This window comes from Ochotona princeps, chromosome 9, assembly GCF_030435755.1.
Source record: "Ochotona princeps isolate mOchPri1 chromosome 9, mOchPri1.hap1, whole genome shotgun sequence".
Taxonomy (NCBI): Eukaryota; Metazoa; Chordata; class Mammalia; order Lagomorpha; family Ochotonidae; genus Ochotona; species Ochotona princeps.
The window spans coordinates 8,793,913-8,817,649 of record NC_080840.1 but is presented as its reverse complement, the minus strand read 5'-3'; the positions used below and the strand labels follow the sequence as shown (position 1 = coordinate 8,817,649).

Sequence of the window (23,737 nt, the reverse complement as noted above, 5' to 3'; positions counted from 1 at the left end):
CTTCTGGTCAGCAAAGATATATCAGGATCTCACTTGTGAGTCCCACAGATGACAGCATCCAGAGAGTGCCCATGACAGTATCAAAATAAGCAGCACGTATTTGATGACACTCAGATTCTTTGCTCCTTCATTCATTCCTGTAAGAGAAGAGATGCCTACTGGATGTCAATCCAACTTGGACACTGACCTGTGTTCAAAGGCAAAAGCCAGGTACCTGCACAAACACAAGTTGCTATACAGCAGAGAAAAAGGCAGAGACTTGAATGAAGCACAGCTGAACGGGGTAGGTGTCAGCAGCACCCCGTGTGCAGGATGAAAAGCAGGATTTCAGACAGTTAAGGCAGCAGGAGGAACTCCAAGTGGACACCGCGGTAAGTTCAAAGTCACAGCCAAAGAAGCCTCTTCTATGGATAATCTTCTGCTGAGCTTCTGCCACCTCTGGGACACAATGATGGTATCTCCCAAACTGACAGGTGAGAAACCCATGTTTCTTCCTGCCACTGACTAGGCTTCCATCTAAAACCTTGTGACCAGGGTGGGCATTTCGTACGGCGGTTAAGATACCGCTTTAGGATACCAGCTTCCCAGATCATCAGAGCTCCCGAGTTTGCATTCTGGCTACACTCCTGATCCCTGCTCTGTATTGATGGGTGCTCCTAGGAAGCACCAGGTGACAGCCCAAGAGGTTGGGTCCCTGACTCCCATTTAAAAGACACACAGTAAGTTCCCAGCTCTTGATTTTGGCCAAGCTAGCCTGGCTATTGTGGGTGGTGAGAGAACCAGTAAGTAACTCTCTGCCTGCCTTTCAAATAAAATAAATGCATAACTTCTTAAAAAAACTTGTTTACATAAATACCTATAGATAGAACATATTTTCAGAATTAGATTGAAAAGCAAGGATATTGGGAAAACTTCTCCATGAGGGGCCAGTGTCGTGGCACAGCACTTGGTATGCCAGCATCCCTTACCAGAGCACCAATCCACAGCACAGCTTCTGATTGTGTTTCCAGCTAATGCGCCTGGAAAGGCAGTAAGAGACGGTCCACGTATTTGGGTCCCTGCCAACCACAGGTGAGACTCACATGGAATTTCTGGCTCCTGGCTTCAGCCAGGGCCAAACCTGGATGTTACAGTCATCTGAGGAGTGAGCAAGTGGATGAAAGATGTCTTGTCTTTCCTTGTCACCTGCCTTCCAAATAAATACATATTTTTAAAAACAAAAACAAAAAACTTCTACATGAGTTGTCAAAATGAGGATGCCATGTCAATGCGAGATGACTTTCATCTTCAGCTTTCTTTCCTGAAGTTCATCTTTGTTTCTTAGGAATGTCACTGTCTGTCCACAGGGGAGGATCAATTTGCACAAAATTAAGTTTGCCCAGAGTCAGACGCCTAAACAGTTTCTGAGCAGCTGCTTGTCTCTCAGGGCAGCAAGTTGGCGACCCTTGGGCAGGATGCTAAGGTTGGAGACAGTTGCCCCACCAGTGGCTGGATCCTACATCCCTCATCATCGCCTCTGTGGGAAGACAGGTCACCAGTGCCACAGTGCCACCTGAATGAAAGACTCGAGAAAAGTCACCCAGGCAGGCAGAGCAGCCAACCCATGCTCCAGTCCATCTGGCTCTGCAAAGACCCTGCAGTGGGCACAGCGCCAGCCAAGGACATGCTGGTGATGGAATGAGCACCTCCCAAACACCCTCATGTCAAGATTTTCCAGGCTTGCTTTCATTTCCCATCAGAGCCCAATGCTCAGGCACCAAGTGACCACCACATGTGCCCAGAACTTCCCTGACAGGCCCTAGCGTGGCAACTCCAGTGACCACGCATCACTCAATGGGATGGCTGGGAACCAAAGTTCCCCAAGACATTAGTCCCAGCTCCCCAACTTCCCCACTTGATCTGCCCTGGACAATAAAGGACTTGAAGAAAGTAGTCTGGGGTGATCCAAGGGTCCCAAAGCTGCCACAGTTGGAGCCCCAGGTCCGGGCTTCGGCTGCCACTGGCAGAAAGTCCACTGGCTGCTGGCAGCCTGGGGCACCACAGTGGTAAAGGGAGAATCCTAATGCCACGTGCCTCAGCCACCAGAATTTTTCTGGGAGCCCAGAGATAAAGCACAAGTAGCAACTGAGCCCTCCCATGTTGGTGTCAGGCTGGCCTGAGCTGATGGGGCCCCTTCCCTTTCTCTGTTAAACAAGAATCTCAAGAGACCATGACCCGAATGAGCCAAAATACAGTTCAAATCAGAGAAACAATAAGGGAGGGGAATGCAGTATCAGAAACAAGTCACAGCTGTGGGAGCACACACTCTGCACACAGACACAGGCACACAACTCCCCAGACACACATATCCATGCACACAGACATGTCCAAGTACAACACACACAGACACACACGCACAGAAGTGCAACACACATACAGCAGAAACAGGGCCCATTCCCCATGAGCCCACGGAGGAGATGCGGGGCGGTTCCCAGATGCCCTTCCGAGGGCCCTGACACAGGACTTCATGTGCTGGGTTGCGACATTCTAGCGCCGGGCTGTTTCCTCTGTGGAAACCGTTTTCTTGGCTTGCACTGACACAACCAAGTGGTGCAGAAGGAAAGAGCGAGCCCCACAGAGAACAGGGACTGTGACAGGGAAGGGAATCATCTTCATGGTGCCAGCCAGAGGGCTCAATTTGCAGAAGCCACACCTGAACCCATCTCAGAGACAGCCAGCAAAAAAAGTATCAGCCTAAGAAACAAAACAGTGGGAGAGGCATGGGCTGACCAAACTGACCAGTCTAGAAAGGGATGGAACTCCAGGACTGCTGGAGCCTGGAGGAGGTGCTGGTGCTGCTTTCCTGGGGCAGGCACTGGCTTGCAGGCTGCCATACAAACCCTTTTGTCAAAACCCACTGAAGGAAGACCTCTCTGCCACTGACACTGGAAAGTCTCAAGACACCTCTTCATGTCCAGCTTTGAGCGTTCTCTGTGCTAGGCAGGAACTCTCAGCTGACTGCATGGGTACAGTCCATGTGCTGAGTCGGGCTGAAGGTTGAGTCGGCAATGCAGTATCCACACAGACAAGAGGGGGAGGGGTAGCCATGCCCAGGAAACTAGGGAAGGAGACAGAGGCAAGTGCATAAAACCAGGATTTGCTGTATTTTTTTTTCTTTTTGTCTGCAATGGCATCAGGATACAATTGCCATAACACAACATTCAGCAAGTTCAGGCTCACAATTCCTTGGGTATTGGCACAATTCAGAGTTTTGTGTGTATCACCACGGCTTTAGGACATTTTCATCACTCCCAAATGAAACTCTGCACCCACCAAGTCACTCCCATTCTACCTCCTCTGTCCTCCCATCACCACCAAAACACAAGACTTCCCAGAGGGGTGCCTACACTAGGCATTTCAGTAAACAGGATTAGACAAGAAGTGGGCTTTTTTTTTTTCATGCTTTCTTTTTGTGGCAAAACCTACAAAAGGCTCCTTTTCTGAACTCATGGTTGAACTCAGTCCTCTGTGGCTCTGATGGTGGGTCTTACTCCCCAAAATTCTTGATATGAAAGAAGCCCCCAGTCATTCCTTTCACGATGGAGACCAGAGGAAGGGGGCAGAGGCCAGGAGGCCCTTGGAAGAGATCTGAGAAGCTGGTAGAACCAGGGACAACGAGCTGCCCAGCCGGCTGCAACCAACATGATGCCCTGTAACAGGACAGAAAGGCTTCTAGGGCACACTAACATCCTGCACAGTGGGTGGCAGGGTGGAAAACTCCTGGCCTTGCAGCCAACATTAATGGCACAGAGAGCTAAGTTGCCACCATCCCATATTGGAGTATCAGTTCAAGTTCCAGCTGCTCCACTGTTGATCCAGCTCCCTGCTAATGTGCCAGGTCTTTGGCCAAACAGACACACACACACACACACACACACACACACAGAGAGAGAGAGAGAGAGAGAGAGAGAGAGAGAGAGAGAGAGAGAAATCGCCAGGGAAGCAATCCTGTGAATTTTCTGCCAAGCACCCCTCTTTCCTCATCCCTCCCATGAAGAACAAGTTTCTGAGGTTCCCAGATATAGATCAGACTGGCTCAGAAGCATCCCACACACCTGCCGTATCTGAGCATAGGAGAGGCACATGACCCAGAATGCAGCTAGGTGACAGATGGTTAAGGTATCAAGGAAAGCTTTCTCTGTAGTCTATGGGAAAGGTGTGCAACAATGATGTGAGAATTAGGATGTGAAGCTCCCCAGGTCTGTAGCTGGGGTCATTACCAGTCTCGGAAAGAGACCAACATCTAAAGGACAGGCCCAAATAATCACAAGAAAGTGAAGCCCAGCGCTCCCAGATGTGAAGTCAGAATCCCATTGTGCCAGGCACATACTACTGGTCCTACTCTTCACCCTGAGCCGCACCCCACACCAGCCTCAGGGACTAATGCAGGGGCTCCCTTCCCCATGGGCTACAGGACGGTTTCAAGCAACAGGGAGTCACCTGCCAAGACATGAAAGGAGAGAAAGACTGCGGATCCAATCTCTACTCTTGGAATGGCCGCTGGCCTCAACCCAACCTCAGGTCTGATCAGGCCCCTCATGAAGCAGGGGCTGTCTCCAGCTTCCAAAAGCTGTTCCTCCCCACCTGCTCAGTGGCTGGGCATGACCCAGGAGCCTGGCTGTGGCCCTGAGTGCTGCACTAGCCTGGGGCTTCCCTCCACCTGCCCACGCCTTCTCAAAGATCTCTTAATGTGGTTCACAGGCACAGGAGAAGATGCTCTAGAGCATTACTCATGGGGGAAGCCAAATGAAAACCCCAGAGACTGCACACCCACCAGCTCAGCCAGTCAAAGAGGATGGCAAAGAACAAGTCCTGGCAGGCATGTTGTGAAACGGAAACCCTTGCACGTGGCTGCTGGGAATATCCAATGTGCTGCCTGCTTCGGAAAAGCTTGGTTGCTCCTCCAAAAGTTATACAGAGTTACCTGAAGGTCTGTTACGCCCAAGGTATATACCCCAGAAGAACCAAAAACACATTCCAATGAATAGGAACTGTGTAAATAAATGCTCGAAGCAGCCGAGTCACTGAATCACCATAGCCAGATTGCCCACCAACTGATCAATGGATCCACAAATCACACTGTATTCAGAGAGGAATCCCTTAGCTTTGCTCCAACATGGCTAAGCCCCTAAACTTCCATGCTGAGCCATGTGCCAAGTGCAAGGCAGATACAAATAATGCCTATTATATGCTCCTATCTCAGAATAGACAGAACCAGAGAGAGAGGGGAAATAGATGGGTACCACGCACTGGAGAGTGATCATTTCCTGGTCACCTTTTGGGGTGATGAACAAGTCTTGCAGACAGTTGCAAAATATCGTGAATGTGTTAGGTGTTATGGACTTGTACTCCTGGGATTGAGAATGGTTCATTTTATATCACTTTTACCTCAATGTTAAAAATCCTGTTGTGAAATTCCCTTGGTGTTATCCTATTTCAAGAGTGCTGTGTGTTTCCTGCAGGGACAACAAACTGGATATAGGGGCAGGGAGGAGCAGCTGCAGTTCTGCACTCAGTGCAAATTCCCTGGGTTTCCTTGTAGCCAGAAGCTTCCTAATCAACAAGTCCACCCAAGCACTTGCCAGCTTGGTGACCTCCAGCAAGTTTCTGGGTGTCTCCAAGTCAGTCTGCTTATTCATAAAGCAGGGCCAGTAACAACTGACCAGCTCAGGTTGCCTAAGGAGGCCTGGGATGGCCTATCAAAAGAATGGAGTGAGGTGGCACTTTCAAGGTTAACATCCAAAACAACCTACCTGGTGGGATTGGTTCAAATGAGGAACGCACACTATGGCACTTATGTAAGCAGGCTCAAATCTCTGTTCTGCCCCTCGCTGTGTGACCTCAGGCAAATTATATCTCTGAGACTCAGTTTACTCATCTATAAAATAGAGATAATTATAAGTGAGGATTCAACATAAAGCCCTTGGCACCCATCAAGTGTTTTGGCTACCATTATCATCATTATAAAGCATAAACACAGGGCTCAGTAATTAGCATAGCACAGAGTTCAAGTCTGCTTTGTCCTCTGCTTTCTATCCCACTTCCTCCAGCAACAGCACTTAGACAATGGAGAATGATAAACAATAAACAGAATCACAGTGTCTCTAGTTGGGAGGCAATTTCAAACTCTAGATCAGGGGTGGGCAAATTATGACCTCAGTCACAAATACCACATTATCAGTTTTGCTTCTGCAAGTCAAACACTTAATCACTGAGCCACATCACAGGACAGAGTGTGGAAATTCACTCACCAATATGCTGCTTACTAAAACTGTGCCGGACACACAGCCAGACTGTCCCTTCTCAGGCTCCCTTGCAGCTCATTGTGCTGGTGTGTCAGAATTCCAGGCAGGATGGAGGGCAGGACTGCTGCATGCTGCCACAGTATGACTGTGTCCCCCAAACACCTTGTGTTCGGGTCTCAATCCCAACATCATGTATGAGAGATGGGACCTGGGAAGGGACTGGGTCAGGAGGTTTCTGCTCTCAGGAATGTATCAATCCATTCACGGATTAATGAGTTAATGGATTGTGAAGGAAGTGGTTTGGATCTGACAGCAGCTCTTGGCAGCTTGCCATCTCACCGTGGGATGCCCAGCACTGCCTTGGGACTGTGCTCAGGGTCACTAACCCTAAGAAGGTGCTCACCAGATGTAGTCCACCCTTGAACTTCCCAGCCTCCACAGTTGCAGGAAATAAATTCTTCTTCCTTATAAGTTATCCACTCTGTGGTATTTAGCTAAAGTAACAGAAGGTAGACCAGGGCAAGTGGTTTGTCTTCAGGTCAAGGCTGTAAGAAGTGGGCGAGCCTCTTCTTTCTCCTCTCAGCCAGACTAGGACAAAGATACAGGGAATAACAGGCCCAGCCACAGAACGCAGCAGAGACCTGAGTGTGTGTACCACCACAAGCAGGGCAGTCACCTGCTGAGCCAGAAATCCTCCGAACTTTCCCATCACTGTCTCGGAGCCATTTAACCTGGCCAGGATGTTACTGCAGCTATTGCTGTTACATTCCTGATACACCTTCTCATTCAACACAGCATGGGACACCTGTGCACTGAATTATCCATGGGTGCATTAGTTCATTCCCCAGTCATTTTACCAAATAAAAACCACATTTTTCTCTAGCTACACAAGGATTAACATGTTTCACAATGCTTGGGCCTAGCATGGGTTGGAAGAAATGTGTACACTCAAAAGATTGCTTTTTGAAATAGAAGGTGGTAAACCCTTTGGAGGGTAATTTGGTAAAACAATGGGGATTTCAGAAAATTTGCAGAAAAACAGAATTACAAAGTAAGTCGGGGCAGAAGTTAGTGTAGTAAGTTAAGACTGTGGTTAAGACACCTGTGCTGGGGCCTACCCTAAGCTCCACCTGTGGCACCAGCATTCCACATGGGCTCCAGTTTGCACCCAGGCCACTCCACTTCCACTCAGCTCCCTGCTAATGGCCTGAGAAAGCAGCAGGGAATGGCCCAAGTCCTTGAGCCCTGCTCCATATAGGAAACCCAGAGGAAGCTCCTGGCTGCTGGCTTCAGATCAGCCTAGTTCCAGCCGTGTCAGGCATTTGGGCCGAAACACCAGATGAAAGATCTGTCTCTCATCTTCTCTCTCTGTAACTCTGCCTTTCAAATAAAAATAAATAAATAAATAATTGTTTTAAAAGATGTGCATCTACAAAGCATACAGAATCTGTTTAAAGTGAATTAAAATTTAAAACAAACTTTAATTAATAGAAAAAATATGAACATCTTTAAAAAAGAAGAAGAAAAGACTCCTTTGTCCCACATTAGTGTGCCTGGACTTGAGGCCTGACCTGGGCTCCTGACCCCATGGCTGTTTCCCAGACTCTGCCCCAGCAGGAAGCTGCAGCCAGAGCCAGGCTAGAACCCAGGTACTGGGATATGACCAAACACAGCCCCCTCAACGCATTCCAATTTAAATGGGGAACTGCATGGGATGTGAATTGTATCTTAATAGATATTATCAAAGGTATAAGTTAAAGCTAATAACAAAGAAATTGTAAAAAGCCTTGAGGTTAAAAAAAAAAATCAATATTTACAAGCTAAGGTGGCAGGGAGATGAGGGTGGGGCACAGTCCTGTGCCCCCACCCATACAGCAGCATCAAGCCAGCCAGAAGTGCAGAACACACTGCCTCAGCTCCGGACTCCGGCCATTCCAGACTCTGGCAGACAAGTCCCCCACCCTGTGACGCAGTTACCCACACGCCTCAGCCATGTAGACAAGCCTGCAAGAGCCCTCCACTTTCCAAGGGCCCTTCAGTCAGCGGAGTCAAGCAGCAGGCGTCTCCCTGCTCATTCTTCCCTTCAGAGCGCCCAGTGCCACCCATGCAGGCGCCGGCCATTACAGCAGGTCATCTTCCGTGACCTGCTGGGATGGGAACTGACACTGGCTGGAATGAAGTCCTCTCAGCAGGTGAGGGAAGGGCCAGGGTGCATCCCTCCCTTCCTTCCTTGACAGGAATGCTTCCTGAGCACCTGGCAGGTGGCCGAGACCAGAATGGCATCCTAGCACCCTACATCCCAGTGTTGGGACTGAGGCATCAACCAAAGAGACAGTGGTCCTCCATGTGAGATACAAATAAACAAGGGACCCTGGGAGACTCAGGAGAGCTCCAAATGTGCTCCTGGCACAGGAATCACCGGCTGCTCACTGACACATCAGCGTCATATGCAGGGTCTGAACCTAGGCGTTGTGATATGCTCCTGAGCATCACACTAAGGACTCCTGTAAACCTGAGCCATGGTGCAGACATCTGTCCACACGCTGACTCAGAGCACTTTGGAGATCTCCCTTTAGAAGAATCACCCAGCAGGTGTCTGCCCCTTCACCTCCCAAAGGACCCTTCCTTCAGTCATCACCTGACCCTGGCAAGTGGGCAGGTTAACATCCAATCTCCTACTCCTAGGACAAAACTAGAGAAGCTCTCAGTAAGTACCACCAGAGAGGTGTGTCTGGAAGGAACTCTGCTGGCTGAATGAATACTGCCTGTGCCTCATCACCACCATCTCTATCTTCTTCTTTCTCCTGCTCCTCATAATCACCATTTACTAATCTATCATCATCATCATCATTGCATTAGTCCCCCAGGACTATCATCATCGTCATCACCATTATCACCATCACATTAGTCCACTAGATCTGCCATAATAATGTACCCAACACTGGATAGCTTCACGCAACAAAAAATGTATTTCCTCCCTGTTCTAGAGACAGAATTCTGAAATGAAGACACAGAGCAGCTCTCTGACCCTTCCTCACCTTCTCCCAGCTGGCAGTGGTTGCTGGCAATCCTGCAATTATTCCAAGCCTTCTTCTCTCACCTTGCTTTCTTCACCTTGCTTTCATTCTAGGGCAGTTTGTCTCTAGGTCCACACTGCCCCTCTGCTAAGTACATCACACACTCCTCTGAATTGGGCCCATCCTCATTTGAATGTGATTACCTCTGTAAATAGCTTATTTCTAAATAAGGTCACCATCTGAAGTTCTGGGCTTGAGCCTGCAGGATGCCTTTGGTGGCAGAATGAGGGAGAGACACAAGCCTTTGCATAACAATGAGCACATCCTCAGGCAGCCCACATTTCTACTTCTCTGGGATCCTGCACACCAGACACTTTCTCACTCCTCTGCACCCACCCGCTCACACAGGTCTCAGCACACCCCTGAGAGGTACAAGTTACAGATTTTCCATGCTAATTCAGCCACAGCTTGGAGGTTTGGAACAGGCCCAAGGTGAGCAAGCATCCAGGAAAGGGCGGAGTTACGACTCACACCTAAGTCCTGGATCCAAACTCATGTCCAACTGTGTTCGCCAGCAAAGCTGTTTCTGATGATGTGACTAACCTCTGCAGGCCAGCAGGATTACCATCTGCAAACGCTTAACACCCTTACTCTCCTCAAATGGGAAGTTTAAAATATCATCGCTGAACTCAACTTACCCCAACTGACTCCCAACATGTTCCACAAAGGGACACACACGTGTTATGTCCATTAAGATTCTTTCAGAAACACTGAAGTATAACATTCTTCAAATTCAGGCAGCCCTGCCCAGGAAAGCTTCTGAACTTGTTTTTCTCCATCACAGTTGCTTGAAGTGTTCCCCTACTCCTTTTCAGGATGACAGATCCAGGCAACAGGCTCCAATAAGACTCCTGACTACATCAGAAGTTACAGGGTAGTCAAGGACAAGTGTACAAGAAGCGGAAAAAAACTACAAAAAAGGGTGTTGGTGGTGAGCATCTTGAGTAGCAGGTAAAACAGCCACATCCCATAGCAGAGTACTTGGCAATGATTCCCAGTTCTGCCTCCCAATCCGGCTTCCTGATGATGAGGAACCTGGAGAGCACAGTGATGGCACACGTGATTTAAGTTCTTGCCACCCAGGTAGGAGTTCAAGACTAGGCCCTGACTTCTGGCTGCAGCAGGGCTGGGACCACTGCAGGCAGTCAGGGAACCAATCAGCACATAAGCGCTCTCTCTGTAGCCCATCTCTCACCTTGTCTCTCAAATAAAACAGAAAAGTGCCCCGGCTTTAGAGGCAGGATGCCTGGCTTTCATTTCCACATCTATATCAACTCCCGGCAAACACCAGCGCTCCCTACCCTCACCCCTTGGCCCTGCTCCTGGTCCTTACAGACAGAATCAGTGCTTCTCAAGTTAACAAAGTGAGACTGTCAAGTTCTAAGTTAGAAAGGAATGAAAGAAATTATTCAGCAGGCATGAATTAAGCATCTGGTCTACTGAAGGATGAGTATTTTGCCTGGTGAGAACTAAGGCGCCACCAAGATGCAGAGCAGTCCATACTGTATGTTCATGTACATAAGAAGTGGATATAATTATGTGGGCGTGCTTGTGTGTGTCTAAGTTTGCATGAGTGTGTACAAGGCAACTTCACAAAGGTAGTGGAAGATGGAATTTCAATTCTGTGTTTATGTTGGAGCAAAATGAAATCTGAAATCCATCAGTTCACTCTCCAAATGTCTGCCAACAGCCAGGGCTGGTCCAGGTCGAAACCAGGAACCTGAAATTCCATCCAGGTCCCCCTTGTGGGTGGCAGGGCTCAGGGACTTGGACCATTACCTGCTGTTTTCCCAGCTGCATTAGCAGGAAGCTGGATCAGGCAGGGGGCAGGGGCTCAGAGAGGAGATGTTAGGAAAAAGCTGAGTCAGGCTGGCTTAGTTTGGAGCAGAGCAAACAGGAAAGGAGTGAGCAGTGAGTATTAAGAAAGTCATCTCTTCTGGAGGCTTGCACTAGGAAGCAAGGACCCCGGGAAAGCCATGTCATAGCTCTACTTTCTGTTCCACTTAAACAGGAACCCAAGACTTGCAGCCGTGGGAGGAGACCACAGAAAACACAGGCTTGTTTCTTCCCCACTGTTTCTGCCAAAGCCAGGAACTGAAAGCATTCCACAGGGACTGGTAGAAGCCAGTGGCCAACAATCATCCAAGGCTCAGATGCGACACAGATTTGCCAATGAGCAGGCAAGCTCAGTGCAGTGGCTCCCCACCCTCCGGTGAGCAAGCACTCCCTAAGTCGGCAACCTTGCTGCCCGCTCACCTTTCCTCACAGCCTCCTACCAGCTCATCCCAACTGGTTTTCCTGCTTCCAGGCTGTGCCCTCAGCCACCCAACCCACTCAGCCCAAAGCAGTCACCAGGATCATCTTCCAAATGGCACATCTCTCCCCTATGTATCCTCAACTCTGATGGTTCCTCGGTGACTTCCAAAGTCCACACTTTGGGAGCTAGCTTCAGCCTCATCACGTTCCACCGCAGCCACCAGGTCACAACCACACTGAGTCACTCGGCTTCCCCACACACTCTGTGTTGCTGGCCTCATCCACACTTTCGCGTGGGTAGTAGGTCCCCACACCAATAATTCCCCTTCCTTCCTTCCTTCTTGCTCCTTCCCAGCTGATTCCTATTCATTAATTAATATTCAGTCCAAGCAACATATCCACAGCGAAGTCCACTCCAACCACCTCTGTAAGGCGGGGCAAGCCCCCTTCATAAGTACCCTAGAATACTATACATTCTTGTGTGACAACCGAAAGCACATTGGCTCATCATAATTGGGCCGTGTCTGTCTGCATTCAAAACAGGGACTCCACAACACCAAAGATGATGCCAGTGTGCAACACAATAGCTGGCACACGGCAGGCACCAGCAAGCAATGACACAGAATCAGGATGTAGGTCCTCTAGCAAAAAGATAATTAAATGTGGTTGGAATGATCAGGAAAGGCTTCACAGTCAAGGTACATCTCAGCCATACTTTCAAGACAGAGTTGGGACAGAGATTAATACAGCAGTGAGACACTGTCTGGGACGTCCACATCCCATAGGAATCCCTGGGTTTGAGTCCTGGTCCTGTTTCCAATCCAGCTTCTTACTAATGCACACTCAAGAAGGCAATAGGTGATAGCTAATGTGATGATGGCTCTTGGGTCTTTGCCATCCACATGGGAAACACAGACTGAGTTTTACACTACAGGCTTGGCCTGGCCCAGCCTTACCCAGCTGTTGTGGACATTTGGGGAGGGAATCCGTGGGCGGAAGATCTGGCTTTGTCTGCCTTTCCAATAAACCTTAAAAATAAAGATTAAAATGGATTTTTTTTATAAGTCAAGGCATGGAAGGGGTAACTTAAGAGCAAGAAATAGCCTGACCATGAAGGTGCAGATTTACACACTTGTGGAATAATTTCAGACAGGGTGGTGGGTAAAGGCACAGTCTGGGTGGGGGAGAATATAGTAGACCCAGAACCATTCTAGGTGCATGTGAGGTGGACAGTCCACTGAGCAGCATTCAAGATTCTCCTTTTTCTGTTCCCAGAAGAAATCCAACTCAGAAGTCCAAAGGCAGGATGTTCAGAGACTCGGTCCTTCCATCTTTCCTCCGACGCCGTTACCAAGCGCTGCCTATACCAGGCTCTTCATGGTCCCAGGTTGGCTGCCACAGGTGCAGGCATCGCATGCCAGCCCCTTTGCATTCCACAGCAGGAGAGGGACTATTTTCTCTGTAACCGTCTCCTTTTTGGGATACAGAGAAATCCGTCTCCCCTCCCACCCATTTCCCTTCATATCACACCAGCCAGCGCTGTGCTACATGCCTGGCCCCGAATCAATCTCCTGTCAAAGACACAGGACAGTGACTTACCCCAGGACCAAGAGTGGCTTCCCCCAGAACCCCCACACAGCCGACTTAGGTCAGCAAGGAAGGAGGCAAAGCATGCCGGGAAACAACGGCAGTGTCGCCTCCACCCTGTCACTCCCACACCACCCGTGAGTCCCTGTTAAGCCAAGAGCAGTCTGCAAATATCCCACACCTCCAGCCGGCTGCCGGGCTATTTTAGATCTGAGGAAGTAACTGTCCAAGGAGGGGAAACCCGCGAGAGGCAATTTCGGGAAGGCCTAGAAACAACACTCCGTTTGCCTTCCACTTCGGGAGCTGGACTGCCCTGGGGACAGGAGGGTAGCAGGGACAGCCAGAATTCCAGAGACCCTGCAAGTCCTCGGTGTGTTTTTAACCGAGAGTCTCACCCCACCTCCTACAAAGCTGCTAGCCCATTCTTGCTGAAGGAACTGAGAGCCAGGTCTTTCCAGGCTTGAGTGCTCATGTCCACTTTCCCAGCTTAGGAAAACCCTGCCCATCCTGGGACAGCAGCTCAGACGGCAGCCTCCTGACAGAGCTGGCTCTGATCCCACAGGGCAGGGGATGGCTCCCTCCCTGAACACTGAGTGGGGTCTTGCAAACCCAGCATGGGTTTTACTCCCTTACGCACCTTTCTCTTCTGCTCAAAGATAAACTACCCCAGCACAGGGTCTGGACTTCTTACTCACAGGATCCGGAGTATGTGGTAGATAGCTGGAACTGTCCAGGATATCTACGCAAGGGAAATGCTTGAAATTAACCATGTTTTTTCCCATTGGCTCTCCCTATTGACCATACACAGGAGAACTCAGAGATTCTGGGACCAGCCGTCTTGTGCTTAGTTCAATTAGTGGCCAAACACTTGCTCAGCCACTTTGCTGGTGTCTTGATTTATCTGACAGGTCTTTTTAAAGATGGAGATTTTTCACAATTAGAAGGGGAAACTGACCCACTAAAGGCAGGTTTCCCCACCAGGACCACATCAGGGAATCAAGGCAGAGAATGCAAAGTCAAGTCTTTAGAGGCCATATTGCCAGGGTAGGAGTGGGCACAGATCTCCTTGCTGAAAACCTTGCCACTATTAGCTATATGATCCCAAGGAAATTAGGTAAGCTCTGTGTTTCTCAGTCTCCCCACGTAGCAAATGCGGCTAAACCTAGCACCTACTTCTTAGGGTTAATCAGAGAATTAAATGTGCTCATGGAAGGAAAGTAGATGGGCCAGGGTTAATATGAATTAATGTGCAATAAACACTAGTTAATGAATCCAAGTGCAATGATTCTCCCACTGTATCACGTCCTCTACCCACCAAGTCACCTTCAGCAAGAACAAACGACCTGGCCTAAAGACCTTCAGCAACGACCATGACCTAGCCTAAGCACTGCCACCAGGGAGACCGTGAGAACCACAGTGCCGAGCAGCAACCCAGAGAACAGCAGGTCAAAGACCACAAAGACAGCGAACCACATTCATTCCACATCCCACAGGGGACCTCAGTGGCTCAGGGAGTACTTGGCCCTTCCTGCGGGGGCCCCGGGGGAATCTCCAGGGCAAAGAACATCACACGAGAGAGCAGCCAGCTCCACTTCCCAATGGCCAACTACTGACCACACATCAAGGCAAGGCCTATAACGTGAACAAGCGTGGAGGCTCTGAAATGCTCGTAGTCCTGCCACTGAAAGCCTGGGGCCCACAGTGCATAGCAAGCAAGGTACAGGGTGTCTCCAATGCAAGGCTCTCCTAGAAGAGACACTCCGCCTGCCTGGGAGACAAGAAAGGCCCAACCTCTCCCAGACTGCCACTTACCCACACTCATGATCTCACTGTACCCTGTAGGACAGAGTCAGAATAGGAGCTGCCACTCCTTTTATTCAGGTCAGAACTACGGCTAAGCGCTGCCAGGCAGGGCCACAAAACCAACTGGTCTGTCAGTTTGGCACTAGAACTCAGGACTCTTGAGTCTCAATTCTGTGCAATTTTGCACTGTCAAGCATCTTTTGCATGGTAACTTCTCTTCCTCGGTCACAGAAATTTGCTTCCCCCTCCCTCCTTTCTGTCTTCCTTCCTTCCTAACATACACTGTCTTATCAGTACTAAACACCGAAGTTACAAGAAAGAAGAAGGCTCTGGCCAGCCACCCCTCCTGCACCTGCAGCAGGTGGACACAGGGCGTGCTCAGTCAGGACCTGCTGGTCTGAGCCCAATCTCTTTGTTGCTAATCTCCCGATACACATTCCTAGTCCTCTTCCAAAACGGCAATTTTTACATGTTTATACATGTTCTTTCTTTTCCTGGTCTGAAAAAGGCTACATTTTCCAAGGTGGCTAGTTCCCACTACCAGAACCAAAAGGGAACTAGGGTTCTTTTACAAAGCAAGACCCACACACGGATAAAAGTCTCCTCTGGAAAGATGACCTCACCTATTCCTCCCAGCAGAAACAGACATGTGTCAGCCATCAGGCAAAGCCTCCTGGGCAAACTCTCACACTTCCAGATGTGATCAGAGAGCCCAACACACACGACTGGTCTGGGGCTCCAACATAAAGAAGCTCCAGAAGCTTCCGTAGAACTTATCCAGGACCCAGGAACCCCAGAGATTTCCCCATTCCTGAAGTATGAAACTGCTCTATAGAGATGCCCCTCCCCCGAACCAGAAGCCACCCCCACTGTGAGAACGGACTCTTTCTGAATGAACACAGTAGGAATCTTTGAAAGAGAACATAGATACACTTGAAACAGATACTGGGTCGTGCCTTTGGCCTACAGCTCAAGGAGCCTGTTGGGATGCCCAACTCCTTCTGAGAGTACCCGAGTTCAAGTTCTAGCTGCACGCCTGATTCCAGTTTCCTGCTGACACAGACCCCGGGAGACGCCCATGATGGCTCAAACAATCAAAGTTAGGCTCCCCCCACCCATATGGAAAACCAAGATTGGACTCCAGGCTCCCAGTCTGGGGTCCCAGCCAGACGATGCTGTCAGCCTTTGCAGAGACAACTGGGAGAGAAGAGCTCTCCACTTCTCTCTCAAGTGATAAAGAAATAAAAACTCATGAACAATGATATAAAATATGGAGAAGAAACCCTAATGAAAGAACAGGTGCCAACAATTTAAAAATCAGGCTGGCCTGAAAAAGAAGCAAAAGAAGAAAAAATGTAAAGGCATTGAGGAAATTCAAAAAAACGTTCACACAGCTAAACAACTTAAGGCAATGCACCTGACTCAGCTTCCCAGCTCAGTCCCCATCTTTCGCTGGATAGTGAGTCAAGCCTAAGGGGATGAGAGGAGTCACAAACAGCTCCATCCCCACCCTCTTCCAGATGCTCCATTTCACAGGCAGGGCAGGCACATGGCAAACACACTTCCCTGGAAACAGCTACTGTAATGATTACCATTTAGCGCATCCTTGTGCTGAGTACTTCTTCTATGGTCTCTTGGTTAATTCAGTACGGCCAGTCTGTAGCAATTGAAATCAAATTTTAAGCTCAGGGATGGACACTGACCTAGCAGTTAAAATGCCCACGTCCCATACAGGAGCACCTAGGTTTGATTTACAGCTCTAGTTTGAGTCCAGCTTCCTGCTAACGCACACTACAGGATGTAGTAGACGATGGCTCAAGTACTTGGGTTGCTACCACCCATGTGGGAGCCCTAGGTTGCGTTCTGGGTTCCTGGCTTTAGCTTGACTCCGCCCTGGTTATTGTACATAGGAGAACTATCTCTGTGTCTCGTTCTCTGCCTCGAAAATAATTTTTTTAAAGATAAATTTATTTCGGGACCAAAAAAAAAAATGAAATCTATGCATAGTTTTTCCTATGAAATATTTTCTATGAACTTTCTGAAGACTCCTCTCATAGAATAAAAAGGCTGAATTCGGGTTCCTCCAGCCACTACCTGTTCTTTGGGATATCTGCATCCACCAAGATCATGAATGGCAGAAAAGGAAGGGTTGAGAACTTTTTCACAATTCTACCCAAAAAGAGAATTAAAACCGCATGATAAGCACACAGTAGTATTCCAGGAAGAGTTTTACAAAGGCGGAGCCTTGACCAGCAAAATTCATGGTGAGCTTTGGAGAAGGAAATGCAAGCATTCCCCGAAGCCCAAGCAGGCGTGGTGCCGACGCGCTTCTTCCTGTCCTGTCCACAGATGCTCCATGCCCCTTGCGTGTCTGCAACTGCAGCCTCAGAGGGAAGTACTGACAGCACTTCCGTCCCCACCTAGCCTCACAGCTGGGATCCCTCCACGTCCAGGGAGGGCATGCGTGCTTGCTGTTCTGTTTTTCTAACTCTGTGCACCTTTGTACTTCCTGACTAAGGGCGGCGGAGGAAGAGGAAACGCCAAAAATACTATAAGATGAGCTTACTTCGTGGCATTTCCCAAGGACTCGAACAGAATTGGCTGGCAAGGCAGTCGCAGACAGCAAACAGGCCCTCCACTCTGCACAGCAGCCCACCGGGTGGCCGGGAGCACAAACGTGGCTCTCCAAACTGCCTGAGGTCTTGGAAATGGTCTGTTTCCCAGGAGTATCTGGGCCAGGAGCCCATTTTCTCTAAATAACTGAGGAACTTTAGCAATGTGGTCTTAATTAACCTCCCCCCTTACACACCCAGAGAGCTACGTGGCTACAGTACTTACCGTGATGCATTTCCCTGGCGTTCCAAAAGTGGGATGGGACTACCCTCCCATGAGCCACCAGCAGGCCAAATCCTCCAGTTCTAATTCCCCAATCAATCAGAGGGATCTGCTGTCTGGAACACCACAGCTCTTCCCTGTCCTCTTCTATCCCAACAGCCTGCTTTGAGACCAGGGCCGGTGGGTCAGGACAGCAGTGTGGCTCGACACCGCAAGATTTAACCTGCACAAAAGGCACAAGTCCGGAATCCAAGTGGTGTGAAGAAATGATCCAGGAACAAACTTCCCATCAGAAGAGAACCAGCCTCCTCCAATGCCTGTCCCTCCCAGAGAGTGGAAGGGGGCCCAGGTCTCGCACAGGAGCTAGAGAATGCAATGCATTCCCGAGGCAGAGGAAGGGGACCCAGGGCCCCTGGGTTGAAGGTGAACACTGGAGCCACAGTGTGAACTCACAGTGAAATTCACCTTCAACGCCAACTTCTCACAGAAATCCAGGCCCAATACAGACCTCTCAGCAAGACATGAGTACCCTGAAAAGAACAAATATCTATTTGGGAGGAGTTTGAGCCCTCACCCACCCTTACTACTGCCTGAGGAGGAGAGATGCCCTTGTCTCTCCTCTCCTGCTGGGGAAGGGGCCTCCTCCCAGAGTTCCCCTGTCACCACCCTCCCCAACAAGCCCCCTAAAGATGCCTCCATCTTAATCCTCTGGATCTAAGAATATTCTAGGTTACAGAGCAGTGGACAATTCAGATTGCAGATGGCATCTTAAACAGGGACACAGGGGACCCGTGTTGCAGTACAACAGGCTAAGCCACAGCTTGAGACACAGCATCTCATAACGAAGCAGTAGTAGCAGTTGCTCCACATTCAATCCAGCTTCCTGCTAATGCAGCTGGGAAAGCAGCAGCAGATGGTTCCAGGACGTGGGCCCCTTCCACCCGTGGAGAGACCCAAATGGTCTCCTGGCTTGGACCTGGCCCATTCATGGCTATTATAGCCACGTGGAAAGCAAATAGCAGAAGAAGTCTTTATTACAAAGGTGGCCCAATCCAATCACTTGAAGGGTCCTTTGAAAGAAAAGCCAGAAGGGAGAAACAGAGATGGGTGCACAGCAAGGCAGAGACCAACACCTCTTGCTTTGAAGAAGCAGGGGGATGAAGGAGAGCACAAACCAAGGAATGCAGGTGGTTTCCAGCAGCTGGAACAGATGCAAACAAGCTCTAGACCTTCCAGAAGGAATGCAGCCCTGCCCTCACCTGGGGTTTAGGTCAGGGATCCATTTCGGAGCCCCAGGGATGTAAGACATCAAAATTGTATTGTTCAGGCTATTTGCTACTGTAGTAATAGGAAACTAATAACACTTTTACTATACTTACCCTAATATGGTGTGGTTTTTTACCTTATATACCCACCCCTCCAACCAACAACTAACTTATTCTTAAAAGATTTTTTTTTAATTGAAAGGCAGAATTACGAAGAGAAACATAGAGAGATCTTCTAAACACTGGTTCACTCCTCAAATGGCAATAACAGTGGGAGCAGGACCAGTCCAAGCCTGCAGCCAGGAGCTTCCACATAAATAGTAGAGGTCGAGGTACTTGAGCCAGCCTCGACTGCTTTCCCAGAACATGAGCAGAGAGCCGGTTCGGAACTGGAGCATCCAGGACACAAACCAGCACCACATGGCATGCCAGTGCCATGGACAGAGGCTTAGCCTGCTATGCCACCACACCAGCCCCTATAGCTAACCTTTATATACACTCACTTAGGGTCTTTACTATGTGTAGTGCCCACACCAAATTTTTTATGAGGGTCCCTCCAAAGGTTCTTGGGAAATGGAACTAAAATATTTATTTTGCTGCAAAGCATCTGGAAATCCATGCACACAGATGTGTTAGATGGTTTTTAAAGGGCCTATTCAGCTGAATACTGATGGCGGTGAACACAGGGACCTCTCAGGAGGGAAAGCAGCAAGACGCATGTTCGAAGAGATAGAGATACAGGTGCATTTAAAACATGAGCAACAGGTGGGGAGCAAGAAAGCAAGAGCATTCCAAGTAGGAGAACATGTGCACACACTCAGAGGAAAAACTCGGCAGGGCATGTGCCAGTGAGCACTGGGATGGGGGCATCTCAGCCTCTAGCTGAAACAACATACTGAGCCAGCATCCCACACCCTCCTGCCCGCCTGAGCCTCCATCCCGCTACCTCCTAGACACGCAAACCTAGCGTGGCCCATGCTGAACTTGATTTTCTCCATGAACATATTCCTCCTACAGTCTTCCTCCTTCCTTACCCCTGCCTCACACTCATGCAGTTCATCATGCAACGCCATTGGTCCAGCTCCAAGATCCAGCTAGGACTCACTCACTTCTCTTGCTCTCCTCACTACCACCCGAGTCAGGCCGCCATCACCTTTACACCACTAGTGCAATGGTCTCCGAGCCAGGTGGCCATGCTGCCACTCTTAGTCCCACCCTTTTAATTCAGCCTTCATAAGACAAAACGATCTCTCAAAATTCCACTGAACTCCCACTGCTGCCTTCACTCAGCACTACTCTCCTTGCAAATGGTATGAGAATCTGCCCACCACGCGCTGCAACTGGCCAGGCCCTGGGGCTCTGAGCCTCGCCACGGCCTCCTCACCTTCTAAGTCCCTGATGTCCCTCACTCCCTGGAACACATCCAGCTCTACAGTGCATCAGTGACTTTGCACGTTGCAGTCCCTTGGCCTGCACTCCCCTCCTCCCCATCCTTCCCGCCTGACACTCTCTTTTTCACTCTGCAATCTCAAAATGGGCTTCTCCTGGGGAAAAGAGCAGAGCTGCTGCTTCAGTGCCTGGCCTGTCTTCCCTGACAGTAAATACCACCCACTGCGTGTGGACTGCCTCCTGCGGTGGACTGCAAGCTCCAGATCCATCTTGCCTGGCACTTCCTCTAGGGAGCCACTTAGCAAATGTTTACTGGACACAAGGAAGAGTGACTAGATCTGAGAAGGACTGTCCTTCCTGGACAAGCCTCCCCGAGGGGCTCCCTCTCCATAGAGCAAACACAATAAATTCCAGCTGTGGCTGTCACTACATCTAGATGAGGGTCATTCACTCTCAGGGCCATGCCAGACCCGGCGCAGGGGCCAGAACGAGGAGGAGCAAAAGACAGTGGGAAGACACATTCAAACAGTGTTACACTTGATCGGGAGGATGCTGGAGACAGTCCCAGCCCTCCCAGTTCCCTTCCTTCCACCTGGGCCCAGGGGGAGGAGCCAGCCGGGAGGTGCCGCCTGCCACAGCACGGCTTCATCTGAATACACACATTCATCCGGGCTCCTGCAAAACTTACAGTGTGAATATCTGGCTCAGGGTGACTGTAAGCACTGGAGAGATGTAGTGAATTTCAATTCCTTTTACCAAATGGCAAGCTTGCAAAAAAAAGAAATTCCTTCCTCTCCAACATGCTCACCTCCCCAAAAAAATGAAAAGCCAGCCATTCAGATCTCTCAGGAAAATTGAAATAGATGGGCCACTGAGCTCCCGAGAAAGAAGGGCTGAACAGGGAGCCTGGAGAACATCGTAGGATTCATTACACGCCAAGATGCCTCCCTTCTTCACAGAAGAACGCGCTGGAGAAGTCATTGTGCATCAGGCACATTCTGCGGGGTAATTCTGTACCACAAGATAAGGGGTTTGAGATAAGGGGTGTCTCACAAAATAGCAGAAACCGGTAAGAGGGAACAAACCAGGCACCACAGGGGTGAGGGCGCCAGGGACACGCCTCTTTTCACACCTGCCCTCTGCCTCAGACCTTAACCTGACAGAGGCACGGCTGGGAGGGCAGGTTGTTGGGTTGGAACACTGAGAAACTACTCTGGGCCTTGCCACCTACTGGCACGTGACCATGACCTTGGGCAAGTTAGCTTCGCTCCCTGGCTCTCATCTGCTGAACAAGGGGAGTTGGTCTCCAAGTTGCTTTTCTTTCCAAACTGTTTTTTGGATGATCACAGAGTGCTAACTGGAGCCTTCCTGAGGTTCTGCCATGCAGCAGCTCTCAAATAGCCAAATGTGATGGGCTGGGAGGTGAAGGTGGCAACAGAAATAGAACCGTTCTAAAAACGCGGTTAGAACTCCAAAACATTACTCAGCAATCCGGATCACTCCAGGATCAACTGTGCCAAAACAACCTGGTTGCAGGGATGGTGAGCCAGTAAGAGAAGCCAGCGTTCCTTGTCTGAGGAGGCAAGGCTGAGGTCAAGTTAGGGGTGACCATCCGTCTCCCTGAGCTAGTGGAAAAAATAAATTATCCAGGTAAACTGCTTTGGGCGTGCTCCATAAAAGCATTAGGGACGGATTAAATCGCAGAAACCCAGACGCCGCGAGTTTCATTTTTTCTTTTAAACTTCTTGCTGCTCTTAAAACGCAGCAGGTCCCCAAATGGTGCAAGCGGAAAACGCAAGCCACTTCCCGCGAGGAAACTCCAAGCCCCGAGGGGGACATTTCCAACTCCTTTCCTTTCGTTTGCCTGGCTTGGAACAAGTGGTCTGAGGCCTGCCAGGCAGCTTCGTGTCCAGGCGGGAGCCGGGGACGGCGGGGAACTTTCCCGACCGCGCGGGAGAGACAATGCCGGGGGGCGGCAGCTCCCCCGCCTCCGAGCCGGAGGGGGCCCCCATGGAGGGGTCGGGGACTCCGGGCGCGCAGCCCCGGCCTCGCACCGGGAGGGGAGCGCCCAGCCCCCCGGAGCCGCCCCCGACCCCCACCGCGGCGCCTCTGCGGGGACGGGACTCCCCCTCTCCGGAGCCGGGGACGCGGAGCTCCCGGGGCGGCCTCGGCGGCCCTGCAGAGCGCAGCCGCGAACCCCGCACACTTCCCCAGACCCCCGGCCGGCGCCCGGGAAGAGGAGCCCCGAGCCCACCCGGCGCCTCGGCCCGGCTCCGCTGCGCGCGGGCTCCAGCGACCACGGGCCACCACCCGCCCGGCCCCGCCAAGCCCGCCCGGGCGCCCGCCACTCACCGGGACCGGGCGGGTGGCTGGGCATTATTCCATCGCGGGCTCGGCGCCCGCTCCCCGGCGGCGACGCACACGCCCGCGCCCCGGCAGCCGTCGGCCGGGCGCTCGCGGCTCTGGGGTCGGAAGCGGCGCTCGGCCGGCGGGGCGGGAGGCGCGGGCCGGGCTGCCCGAGCGCAGAGAGGCCGCCCGCGGCGGCGGCGGCGAGGAGAGGCGCGGGAGCCGAGCGCGGCGCAGGAAGGGGCGGGCGACCATGTGCGAGGGGGAGGAGGCGGCGGCGCGAGCGGCTCGCACGATCCCGCGCGGCTGCCGAGGGCGCGGGTTTCAGGAAATCCAAACACTTCGACAGGAAATCGGAATCCTGACTAAGCATTCCCGGCCCCAGCCGCTCCGCCGCCGGGGGCTCCCGCCTCACTTAACCCTTGGCCCGCCAGCACGCAGGCAGAGGGGGCGCGACGAGCGGGGACCACAGGCTCACCGGCTCCACGGCGTCGGGAGTCCAGCGCCCGGGTCCTTCGCTCCACCCCACCGCCCCACGCGTCCTGCCTAGTCCTCGCCTGGCAGTGCAAGGGGTGCAGTTTTTTCCCTCGGAAAACCTTGGCCTTGGGAGGTTCCTTTGCGAGACTGGGAAAGGGGAGCCGACCTCGGTCTTGCTGTGGTGCTGCGGGGATTTGGGACCGGCATCATCCTGGCCCATTCCGGTTTTGATTCAAGAAATGAGTTAACCTCGCCGTCACGATTCACTGCTACGTCTCTGCTCATGTCTTCATTTTGCCCAGTGCAGAAGGGCAGGACCGGGTCAGGATACGCTGGTAAGAGGGTGGATGGCATCGATGGGTTATATGGCTGGGGATACAGCTGGCCTCTGCCTCCCCCCGCCCCCCCCCCCCCACAT

The 23,737-nt window shown here is 50.9% G+C and overlaps 1 protein-coding gene across 3 annotated transcripts in view; it reads right to left on the bottom strand.

Moving 5' to 3' along the window:
- The window catches only part of ASAP1 (ArfGAP with SH3 domain, ankyrin repeat and PH domain 1), a 338,316-nt gene extending 315,218 nt beyond the window's left edge, over nt 1-23,098 (bottom strand). For 2 of the 3 annotated variants that reach the window (XM_058668479.1, XM_058668481.1), the window contains exon 1: nt 22,849-22,994. The gene's annotated coding sequence lies outside the window, so the exon portion shown is untranslated. Of the gene's footprint in view, nt 1-22,848 lie in introns of all 3 variants that reach the window. The other variant, XM_058668482.1, reaches the window with a different exon arrangement.
- Between the last annotated feature and the right edge of the window lie 639 nt (nt 23,099-23,737).